The 12,622-nt window shown below is 40.5% G+C and overlaps 1 protein-coding gene and 4 non-coding genes across 5 annotated transcripts in view; 3 read left to right on the forward strand and 2 right to left on the reverse strand.

The window, feature by feature from the left end:
- The window catches only part of LOC116672880 (NACHT, LRR and PYD domains-containing protein 12), a 769,761-nt gene that overhangs the window by 53,937 nt on the left and 703,202 nt on the right, over nt 1-12,622 (reverse strand). The gene's annotated exons all lie outside the window — the stretch shown is intronic.
- On the forward strand, nt 286-357 carry trnaa-ugc (transfer RNA alanine (anticodon UGC)). The gene has a single exon. It is a non-coding gene; the product is annotated as a tRNA-Ala (tRNA).
- Nucleotides 897-978, forward strand: trnas-uga (transfer RNA serine (anticodon UGA)). The gene has a single exon. It is a non-coding gene; the product is annotated as a tRNA-Ser (tRNA).
- On the forward strand, nt 1,286-1,357 carry trnam-cau (transfer RNA methionine (anticodon CAU)). Its single transcript has one exon. It is a non-coding gene; the product is annotated as a tRNA-Met (tRNA).
- Nucleotides 10,273-10,354, reverse strand: trnal-uag (transfer RNA leucine (anticodon UAG)). The gene has a single exon. It is a non-coding gene; the product is annotated as a tRNA-Leu (tRNA).

Here is a 12,622-nt window from a genome sequence, read left to right on the forward strand (position 1 = left end):
GACATCACCTTGGTTGGCTTCCAGCTATGTAATAGATGCAAATGGCAGTGGTAGGATTTGAACCCACACCTCCAGAGAGACTGGAGCCTTAATCCAGCCCCTTAGACCGCTCGGCCACACTACCTGCAAGCAAATAGCAGCTTTGATGGCGGTAAAGGTGTGCCACTGATTTGCAAAGTCTATAGCTGTAAATCTGCTCCATCACCGCCATGTTTTGAAACCATATGCAACATAAATATTACATATTTTACCTAGGTTTCTTCTGTTATTCAATGAACACATTAAGGGGATGTAGCTCAGTGGTAGAGCGGATGCTTTGCATGTATCAGGGCCTGGGTTCAATACCTGGCATCTCCAATAAGTGTGCTTCAAAAGCACTTATTCTAAAAGAGAAAACCAATCTCCTTGAGTTCATGGTAATAAATGCAAACGTCAGTCTTAATGGCAAGATTGGCAGTAAACAGTGCATTGCCTAATAAGGATGGTATAGTTGACAAACTGTTTCGATCACTTGAGGTATTTCAGTGAAGTCTTTGGTCTTGGACAGTTACCTTGCAATCTAAAACTGTATATCCTATTGTCTCTGGAACAATAGTTGGCAGTTGGAGGAGTAACGGCTCTTTACAGTGAATATGCAAAAGAAGATGTTCACAAATTCAGCCCAGGTAAATGCTCAACTCATATTCACACAGACCTAAACCTACTCACTTAATGCTGGTTACAACATTCTAAAATCAACAATGCCAGAGAAAAATGACACATACATATATATATAATGTGAATTGCCCAAGATACTTGTGAAATAGGCTCTTTTTGTCTGATTGATGGTACCAACTGTAATGGAGTCTGTCATTGCCTCAGGGGTTCTCATATGTAAAAACCACAGGCATTTTACAGCTGTGATGGCCGAGTGGTTAAGGCGTTGGACTTGAAGTCTAGTGGGGTCTCCCTGCGCAGGTTCAAACCCTGCTCACAGCGATTTCTAACTACAGAATAAATGAGTATTCAATGACATACAGGGTGATATTTCGAGAAAGAAATGATAAGAGGAAACTTGGTAGACTCCTTACTGATGTTTATATCTGTACTCACAATGCCCTGTTTTTAGCACCAGAAAATCACAAGTGTTACATGTGAATAATCAATGAGTGAGTAATCAGGAAGCTCACATAAAAGATAGTGGCAAGGTCTACCAAATGTTTAACTTTCCAACCCGTGAGCGGTTGGAAACTTGGTTGCCACCTTCCTTCAAAATTTGAATCACAGTCCAGGGTAGAAATTGCAGAGCAGAGTGGCGCAGCGGAAGCGTGCTGGGCCCATAACCCAGAGGTCGATGGATCGAAACCATCCTCTGCTAATTGCTATGCTTTGTATTAGCAGTAGGTCTGTTTCCTGTCCCATGGTGAACTGTTTCCACCTAAATTCTGGAACATAAAAAAATAAATATACTACATTACAAGTACATACATACTTTCAAAGTACTTGTCTGATGATCTGAGGTATAAAAGAGAGAGCATACTGCTCAGTTTGTGTCACAGGAGGTCTTAGTCTACCACTACGTCTATGAGATTACCACAGGAGGTAATATCTTTTGCAGCGCTTTCAAAGACTCTACCATAATACCTGCTTGGAATAAAAGCCATATCAACTGCTTGGAAGGCAGCTGTGCTCACCACTATACCGCCATTGCTGGACAATGTAACGTTCACTGCAAATCTTGCAACACATCTGGTCATTGAGACTGAAAATAAATGCTCAGAGATGCAACGGTGGCTTCCAGTACCTATGAGATATTACAATTTGTCCATGAAGGTACATCTGCCATAGAGGGATGTGTGACCACCATTAAATTATGGCTTTTGTTGTCAGCAGGATTCAAACTAGCGAGGGGAGACCCCAATGGAATTCAAGTCCATTGACTTAACCACTCAGCCACGACAACCTAAAAAGCAGAGAAATACCCATTTGCACTAATAGTGATAACCGATTCAAGGCAAGACAAGGAAGCTTTATTTGTATAGCACTTTTCAGCCATAGGGCAATTCAAAGTGCTTTACACAAAAACAGTTAAAAAAGAGTTAAAAATAAAAATAGATCAAACACAAGAATAAACAGTTAAAAAATAAAATCAGATAAAACACAAGAATAAAAGTTACTGTGCAGTATACAAAATCAAACATTAAAGAAATTAACAACCATTTAAAGAAAGGCAACATCAAAAAGAAAGGTCTTCAGCCTTCAGCGTTCTGAATCAGCTGCAGCTGTCTGATTGATTTTTTTTTAGGGAGACCTGTAAAGACCCCGTTACAGTAGTCAAGTCTACTGAAGATGAAAGCATGGACCAGTTTTTCAGAATCCTGTTGACACATAAGTCCTTTTACCCTTGATATGTTCTTAAGGTGATATTAGGCTGACTTTGTAATTGTCTTAATGTGGCTGTTAAAGTTCAGGTCTGAGTCCATGACTACACCAAGATTTCTGGCTTTGTCTGTTGTTTTTAACATTGTTGTTTGAAGCTGATGATGAGGAAGAATTTGACATATCTAAGTTAACCAAAAAGTTTCTCTCTATCTGTATCTTTCAAGTCCTGAACATTCCCTGACCGGGAATTGAACCCGGGCCGCGGCGGTGAGAGCGCCAAATCCTAGCTACTAGACCATCAGGGAGTCACATCCATCAAATTTGTATTTGTAGATGTGAGTTTCCTTTTCACTTACTGGAATGACTCAGATTGTTTTAGGCGAGGAATGGCACCGTAGTTTTAGATGTTAAAATGTGCGCACAAGAAAGCTGAGGGATTACTGTGGGAAATGGAGAATGACTAGGTTAACTGAAGATTTTAAATATTGTGAAAAGTAACAGAACATATGAACACGTTAAACATATACGGGCATATAACATATACCTGCAGTCTCAGTCTTTGGATGGAATTGGTAGCGTATGCCCAATCATTGCAACTACTTTCATAGCCTCGTTGGCGCAGTAGGCAGCGTGTCAGTCTCATAATCTGAAGGTTATGAGTTCAACCCTCACATGGGGCAGCTGATTAATAGACAAAAAAACACTACTGATGCTGAAAATACAGTGACAGGTGGTTGAACAATAGCACAAGCATGTGAATGGAAATTGTGGGTCTATGGTTATTTCAGAGATTTGCAGTGAGAGTTGTATTGTCCAGCAGAAAGACAACAGGTGTGTTTCTTTTCGTCTATGATTTATATCGTAGCAGTGCAAGCATTTATCCCGGGTTTGAGTTCCAGCCACAGCAGTTGCATTTAAAGGTTTTGAAGCCATAAACAACATTACCATTACAAGTTTTACCCAGGTTTCTTCTTTTATTCTGTGATAATTCAATTTTCAGACTGCACAACAAGCACTTTAAATGTACGTGTTTTACACTTTCTATTTTACTGTATTTATGTACTTGTACTGTAGTGTAGTATATTTATTGTATTATGCTCCAGTGTTTATGGGTGTTACGGCAGGTATGAGCACAGTTTCTATTTTTATGGATGAAGTAAATTTGAGATGCTATTAAGTTTACTCTTCAGCAGGTGGAGACATTAAGTATTGGCCTTTTTCAATAAAGTATTGACTTTTTCCTTGCAAAAGTTTGTTTCCAATGACATTAACAATCATACCATTAGTTACGGTCCGTGTGTGTGTCACGATTTGGTGTGATGGTGTGCGCAGGTAGTGTGGCTGAGTGGTCTAAGGCAGTGATTCCCAAAGTGGGGGTCGGGACCCCCAGGGGGGTCGCGAGCCAGAGAGGGGGGGTCGCGAGTTGATTTCCAGAAATAAAATAAAAATTTAAAAACGATTAGAAATAGCATGTTAGCCATGATTTTAACACAAGATAAAACTAGTGGCTAAATTTAAAATAAAACCAAGCAACTAAATAAAAAGGGAACAGCTGTTTTGATTTTCTTTCTTTCCGAGTAGCGGTCTCCAACATTAACACTACAACTGCCGGGATTCCAAAAGTACTGGAACCGCCGCAAGATTCTAAACTCTATAATCTGTCATGATAAATACCTAATTGCAATTTTAATGCAGGTACTGTGTTAGGATATCTTTAGAAAAACGAAATAACACCAAAATGTACAATTTAACGTGTTTAATTATACACTTGAGTTGCCCAGGTGCTTCAATAACTCATAACATGGCATAGTAGTAAAACGTAATTATTCCATTCACATCTGAAAAATATGGTATGTAAACATGCAAATAACACCTAAAAGTATTTTCCTTGAACATTTATAACCTAACCTAACCTGTCACTGCCTCCGTGTTGGTGTCTGCCGTGGTGCGCATTGCTCCTCGGACCGCGCCCCCCCCCCCGCTGCTCGGACCGCGCCCCGCTCCCTTTCCTCCTCTAAACTCGTGTCTCAGCTCCTCTGCCAGTTCTGCCTGAACTTCCTCCAGACAATGTCCCTGCTGGTGCCCTCCTTGGAGAGGATGTGTGTGATTCCAGCCAGTTTGGGGATGTATAAAGTTGTATAAACACGTAGGCAGCCACCGGCCATCTAGCTCCGTGTACCGCTCCTTCCACAGAGCGAGCGCCCGGCGCTGCCTTCTGGTCCAGAACGGAGTCCATCCACGCCGTACTCACGGTGGTAGCAGCGTTACCAACCCGGGCTTTACCTTCACCCCATTGCTGATGCCCACAGTTGTTACTCCAGACCGATTAAAACCAACACCACGAAATACCGAATACTGTATGGCCGAAATAGGTAAAAGGGATTTTTCTTTTTTTTGTCCTAGTGTGTAATGTATATAAAAACTATTTTACATTAAAATATAGAGCTTTTTAACTTGCTGTGCTCCAAACATACTGCACATCCACCTCATTAGGTGAGATTAAGTTCAAATTAAAGTACTGAGTAAATTACTGTAGAATAATGTCATGGCTGTTGTGTTATTTTGTGTCGTCAATATGCTCATGTTTGGATACGCCTGTAGTGCGTGCGCGGTTGTGCGCAATGTTTATAGTGGGGGGGGGGGGGGGGGGGGTTGCGAGTCACTTGCACCGTTACTTTGAGGGTCGCGGGCTGAAAGTTTTGGGAACCCCTGCTCTAGGCTATGCCCAACAGTTAGTGGCAGTAATGCAACAAGTTGTTATGCCAAACGCCAATATGACAGAAAAGAGGAACACACATCTGTTCACTCCCTATCTCACTCCCTATTAAGCCCCTTTGTACCAATCCGGAATTTTCCCGAGACTGGGAGTTCTCCCTTATTAGACATTTGCTGGCAGTCAGAAAAACAATTTAATGATGGGGGCGGTCCCTGATATTCCCAGGTGGCACGAACGCACCAAAAGGACACCCACAGAGTCCTGGGGTGTGGTCTAATCAGCCAGATTATCTGGAAACACCTGTGTGGGTGTTCATCAACAGATAGGAAACAGGTGTGTGTATGTTTCTCTAGACGGTTTATTAACTCGGCTTTGAACTAGTCCACTCAGAACCGATAACAGGACTCCTAATAGCTACTGCAGAACAACCTGTTGCGATCATGCTGTTTGTCTGGGTTTGCGTTTTTGTTTCTACTTTCACCGGCCGCTTTGTAACTGGACAATCTCCTCCTCCTCTGCCTCCCGGTAGCCCACAAGAAGTCCCGGTGAACCGCACTGATGTTTTAGAAGCGGCGCAGTTTGCTGTGGTTGAATTCAACAAAGCCAACACAGAAGACATGTTTAATTACGCAATTCTGGACATTACATCGGCTCAAGTTCAGGTAATGTTAAACTTTATTTTTCTACTATGGAAGAGGATTAGGGCCAATGTCAAACTTGTTACTTAATCTCTGAACTCATGCGTTTTCTTCTTTTTGACATTGGCCTTAATCCTTAACTATTCAATGACTTGCGTTGTCTTATTGGTGCTCACGTGTCTGAGTCCTGTTTACTGTAACTTTAGGTTGTCCAAGGTTTGAACTACTTCCTGGAAATGCTCCTGGAACGTACAACGTGCAAGACCGGCAACACTGCTGCTATCAAAGGCAACGCTGCTGCTAGCGACTGTGATTCCAACTCTGAACCCAAGGCAAGTGTAAGACTTCAGGTTGTGTTTGAAACTCAGGGAAAAACACACCTTAAAGCCCAACACAGGTTTGCCCCAGTGCATCAATGTTAAACAAGATGCACTAATTGTTTGCTTTTTATATTTCAGGAACTTAAATGCACCTTCTCCGTTAATGTAATCCTTTGGGAAGATTCACGAGTCCTTTTTCAAAAGGAATGTAAAGTCAACCACTGATTCTGACTGACGTTGTGAATAAACTTATTGAACTGGGTTTCTGTGCCAATATTTATTAAAATGGGCCACTATAAACCAGGGCTTTCATTAGCTCACAGATATGCCACTTCTGACTTGAGTCACACATTCCAGTAAGTGACTAGGCAAGCTTGTCTGTGCTGTAACTGCCGCTAAATGGAGACGAGACTACACCTCCACAGTTCTAGGGACTCTGCATCTTAGAGATTCCACTACCTAGACAAGAAATACACATTTGGATATATTTTGCTGTTGGAAGGTTTAATTTCAACTCTGTGGGATTAAAACTCATGACTAAATAGTCTGAATATTTAGTTAGCTGTTAATGCCCCACCTGGTGGGCATGGTGTGAGTCTAAAGCACGACTGAATTGGGAACTAGAGATGCACGCTGGAATCTGACTGTAGCTAACATGCCAACAGCGGCTCCTGCTGTAATAATCTGCTTGTGTCAGATACATAGCTGATAAATGGAGATGCAACCAGTCTGCAGAAGGACTCTTCATTGAGGCCCAACTTGTCCAGACCACTAATACTTTTAAAGTTCAATTCTTTCCCTTTTGTGTTCTCGACCGACCTTCAGACCCTTTTCTCTGTTCCAGGTACCAAACTTGGTAATGTAAAAACCATTCCCCAGTCTAATGTGTTTTCTTTTTTTTTTTTTCAACGACTTGACGATTCCCCTATAAATTAAGTACGACCCTCTTGAGACCCCCAGGTTGAGAACCCCTGAGCTACTGTACTCAAACACATTTCATTGTGGGAAGGCTGTTCTATTTAGTTCTTTTCATTCCATACATTCTTAGACTCTGTCACTTCTGTGTTCTTTCAAACCATTCAAATCTTCAGCTCTTTCAGAAAAATATGTACATTTAAAGTCCTTGTTGTGCTGTCCATCAGATTACCACAGGAGGTAATATCTTCTGCAGCTCTTTTAAAGACTCTACCATAATACCTGCTGGAGATGCCAGGTCCTCATACATGTAAAGCATGCGCTCTACCACTGAGCTACATCCCCTGAAGATCTTCAGATTTTTTTGACTTTTTTCTGAGAGACTTATCTTTATTAATCCTTTTGGATGAAATATCACTGAAAAAAAAAAAACCTGGGTAAAACATGTAATGTTAACGTGTATATGGCTTCAAAACCTGTAAATGCAACTGCAGTGGCTGGAAATCAAACCTGGGCAAAATGATTTCACTGCTATGGTATAAATCATAGTGGAAAAGTAACACACCTGTTGCCTTTCTGCTGGTCAATACAATGTTCACTGCAAATCTTGTAACACAGACTGAAAATAAATGCTAAGGCATTCATGGAGACGAGTGGCTTCCTGTACCTATGAGATAACACAATATTGTCAATGAAGGCTTTTTTTTTTTTACTGTGAGTCATCGGTTTGCTACCACCCTTAAAGAATGCCTTTTGTTGTCTCAATCTCAGAAATAACCAAAGAATCATAACTTCCATTCATGTGCTTGTGCCAGTATTCAACCACCTGAAAGTCACTATTTTCAGCATCAGTTGTGTTTTTTTTGTTTAAAAAAAAAAAAAAAAAATCGTAAACTAACAATTTGGTCTTTAATCTTAAAAACAATGTATGTGGAGACCTATGTACTCCACATACATTGCCGAACTTTGTGTAGGAATCGGCGTACGCCTGTCCTACGCCGGTTTTAGGTAATATACACGTTTCAGACATGAGGGCCAATGTGAGCACAATAAAGATTTCTTGAAAAAAGGTTTGTACTTTAAAGTTCTATTTTTTTTTTCCGATTCTTCTGGTCACACTTGGCACTATTTCATAACTTTTGTCTGTAGTTCTCTATTCTGTCAGGGCTTAACTCTGTCTCCTCAACTCTTTTTTTTGTATCTTGTTATGTCTTTGCAAGAAGTACTATGCTTTTGGGTCATCTGTCCATCCGTCAGGCCAAAGAAACAGATACCAGCATGTAACTTTGCAAATCTGTGGCTCACCCTGGCCGCCATCAAAGATGCCATTTGGACCTCCAGAAACTTCCTGGTAAGAAAGCACATGCAGATCCCATTCCCTCAAAACGAGAATCACAGATTTTCCAGCACCTGGACTTGATCAGACTGGGAATATGCCAAAGAGATGTTCACAAGTTCAGCCGAGGTAAATACTCGGCCCACATTCACACAGACCTAAAACTACTCACTTAATGCTGGTTACAATATTCTAAAATAAAAAATGTCCATGCAAAATTGCAAAGAGTGAAGGGTGTTGATAACATTTTTTAACAAGGTATTGGCTCATTATTGCTTCAGTAGACTCCTTCAAGACTCTTCAAGGTAAGCAGGAAGCTCACATAAATGATAGTTGCAAGGTCTACCAAATGTTTAACTTTGCTTAGGGTGCGCTAGGTCCTGGATGGGACTACTTTGCCTTTCGAGATACTGACTAGTCACATTCACTTGATGGAAAATTGCTAATAAGATGTTTTTAAGTGGCTCGTATGATTCTTACTTTGGGTGCGAGAGGTTGTGGGTTAAACTCCTAGACAAGCCCTGAAGGCAGGAGCTGTTACAAACCTAATCCGTAATTTACTGTCCAGTTTATCGTTAATTTAACACAGATGAGGAGGAAGCAAAATTGTAGTACAGCATGTTGGCAATTCTTCATATCCTGCTTCAACTGCACACAATGGAAACATTTTTAAATGTTTTGTGTCAAAAGTAGTCTTTTGTCCAATATAATCAGAAAGCTCAATCTGGCAGTGGAGCCATAAAAACACCACATGCCAAACAAACTACTTGACCATTGCCTTTCTAGTCACTGACTGATCACATGTACTTGATGGAAAATTGCTAATTGCTGAGAATGGCTTTACTGAGTTCATTGGTCTAGGGTTATGACTCTCGCGTTGGGTGTAAGAGATCGCAGGTTCAACTCCCGGACGAAACAAGCAGGACATGACTCTCCTTGTTCATTGGTCTAGGTTTATGATTCTTGCTTAGGGTGCGATAGGTCCTGGAAGAGACTACTTTGCATAGAAGTGGAGGCATGGATTGAATAATCTTGTTTATGTATTGAAAGTGATGGAAAAGAGAGTGTCATACGTGACGCAAATTCATCAAAATACTACTATCACTTCTTAGCTTTCCAGCCACTGTATTTATCAATGTACGATCATTCTTACGCTCTGATTGGTGTGATACGAACATTTCATGAATCTCACGTAAAGCCTGTTGTAAAAGGATTTCTGCGCTCATATCATGTTATGTCTCGGCAAGAAGTATTATGCTTTTGGGTCGTCTGTCCATCTCTACATCAGAATCAGAAATTCTTTATTGATCCCTGAAGGGAAACTCTGGAAAAAAAGTTCTCCTTCAAGCCAGATTTGAACCAGCGACCTAAGGATTTCAACTTTATGCCTCTACAGTCCTCCGCTCTACCAACTGAGCTATCGAAGAAAGCTAGTGTTATCATATGAACTTCCCACTCTTGTGATTGTGATAACACAGGACCCCCCCCTGGAGGTGCTTTCAGTGATAGAGTGCATTTCCAGTCTCAATACCCAGATGTATTACAAGATTTGAAGTGAACATTGCATTGCCCAGCGATGGTGGTATAGCGGTGAGCATAGCTGCCTTCCAAGCAGTCGACCTGGGTTTGATTCCCAGCCATCACAGTAGCTTTCTTTGAGTGATGTTACTTTCTTTTTTAACAAGAAGTCAGCAGAAAGGTTACTTGCCCAACCTGGTTTGATAAAATCTATTTGAGCTGCACCATTATGGCCAAAATGATAACGACAATTAGAAATCACAATTAACTATCGCTATTATTTGTTGATTTTCTACTCCAAAGTGCTGGAAAGGAAGGTTTCACCAATTGTTTAAACTCAGGTTAACAAGGAATAATCCCAGCAAGGTGATTGATGGATGATTCTAGTTATTTCACCAAGTTCAGCTTAAATGACACCACAAGTAGGAAACCACATCGGTTGGCTTCCAGCTATGTAATATATGCAAATGGAAGCGGTGGGATTTGAACCCACACCTCCAGAAAGACTGGAGCCTAAATTCAGCGCCTTAGACCACTCAGCCACACTACCTGCAAATATAAAATCGCCACATCGTGACAAACACAGGCACCCTAATTAATGGTATGCTTGTTAATGTTATTGGAAAAAAAAACCTTTGCAAGGAAAAAGCCAATACTTTTTTCAAAAACTGCCAATATTACTATTAAAAATGTTATCACACTTTATCATTTTTCTCTGGCATTGATTTTAGAATACTGTAACCAGCATTAAGTAAGTAGGTTTAGGTCTGTGTGAATATGGGCTGAGCATTTACCTGGGCTGAATTTGTGAACATCTTCTTTTGCATATTCACTGTAAAGAGCCATTACTCCTCCAACTGCCAACTATTGTTCCAAAGACAATAGGATATACAGTTTTAGATTGCAAGGTAACTGTCCAAGACCAAAGACTACACGGAAATACCTCAAGTGATCAAAACAATTTGTCAAAATTCGCAGCACAGATAGAAAACCACTCTTTAAAATATGTTCATGTACCATTCAAAAACAAAAGTACAATCATGATTTCTATGGTCCCCATAGAAATCTTATCCGATCAGAAAATTAACTGAACATTGAAGGAAGTATACTCCCCTGTTAGGGATCCGGGGCCTTAAAACAAAACCCTACATAGTTTTTGGCTTCATGAACAATATTGTATTATCTCATAGGTACTGGAATCCACCCGTCTCCACTAATGCATTTCTCAATGCCCAGATGTGTTGCAAGATTTGCAGTGAGTGTTGTATTGTGCAGCAGAAAGGCAACAGATGTGTTACTTTTTGACTAGATTTGTACCATAGCCAAGCTTCAATTTCCAGCCACCGCCACGTTTTGAAACCATATACAACATAAATATTACATACTTCACCCAGGTTTCTTCTCTTATTCAATGATCTCAGAAAAAGTAAAAAAAAATCTGACAATGATCAGGGGATGCAGCTCAGTGGTAGAGCGCATGCTTTGCATGTGTGAGGCCCCGGGTTCAATGTATTGCAAGATTTGCAGTGAACAGTGCACTGTCCAGCGATGGTGGTATAGTGTTGAGCATAGCTGCCTTCCAAGCAGTTGACCAGTGTTGGATTCCCAGCCATTGCAGTAGCTTTCTTTGAGTGATGTTACTTTTTAACTTTGATTTATACAATAGCAGTGCAAGCATTTTGCCATGGTTTGATTTCCAGCCACCACCAGGTTTTGAAGCCATACAAAACATTAACATTACATATTTCACCTAGGTTTCTTCTCTTATTCAGTGATCTCACCAAAAAGTAAAAAAAATCTGAAAATCTTCAGGGGCTGAAGCTCAGTGATAGAGCCCATTTTGAGTCTCAATACCCAGATGTGTTACAAGATTTTCAGTGAACACTACATTGCCCAGCGATGGTGGTATAGTGGTGCGCATAGCTGCCTTCCAAGCTGTTGACCTGGGTTTGATTCCCAGCCATCTCAGTAGTTTTCATGGTTACTTGCTTTATTTGTCAAGATTAGCCAGAAAGGTTACTCGCCCAACCTGATTTGATGGAACATTAGATCTCTTTTATGGTACAAATAAGGAAATAAGGGAGCATATCAATATTACAAGCTGCCTCCATGAGGATCCACAGACACAGGCAGTGCACTACGATTTGCACTTTAAGAATTCTTTAAGAATGGTAGAAAACCAATAAAACATCCCAGTATACCAAATTACAGATGTGCCTTTACAAACAATATTGTGTTATCTCATAGGTACTGGAAGTCATCCGTCTCCACCAATGTATTTCTTAGCATTTATTTTCAGTCTGTATTACAAGATTTGCAGTGAACGTTGTGTTGTCCAGCAGAAAGGCAACAGGTGTGTTACTTTTTGACTATGATTTATACCATAGCAGTGCAATCATTTTGCCCGGTTTGGCTTTCCAGCCACCACAGTTTTATTCACAGGTTTTGAAGCCATATACAACATTAACATTACATGTTTTACCCAGATTTCTTCTTTTATTCAGTGATATTTCAATATCCTTTTGGGAGTCATCCTGGTGACTTTCTTCCATGTCTCCATGAACGCCCATATATTCGGGCTGACAGTTGAGAAACCTCTTGTTAACTAGAGAACCTACTATACCATGACATGTTTAATTTACTATATTATAATTTTTGAGACTTGCAACACTTTTGAAGGTTCCATGGTGTAATGGTTAGCACTCTGGGCTCTGAGTTTAAATCTCAGTGGAACCTGGTTCTAAGCCACAGTATAGGTGAACAAAATCAACCTTTCAAATTTCCACATCTAGTTTTAAAAAAGCGGACAAGTTTAATG

This window comes from Etheostoma spectabile, chromosome 23 (genome assembly GCF_008692095.1).
Source record: "Etheostoma spectabile isolate EspeVRDwgs_2016 chromosome 23, UIUC_Espe_1.0, whole genome shotgun sequence".
In the NCBI taxonomy this organism is placed as follows: Eukaryota; Metazoa; Chordata; class Actinopteri; order Perciformes; family Percidae; genus Etheostoma; species Etheostoma spectabile.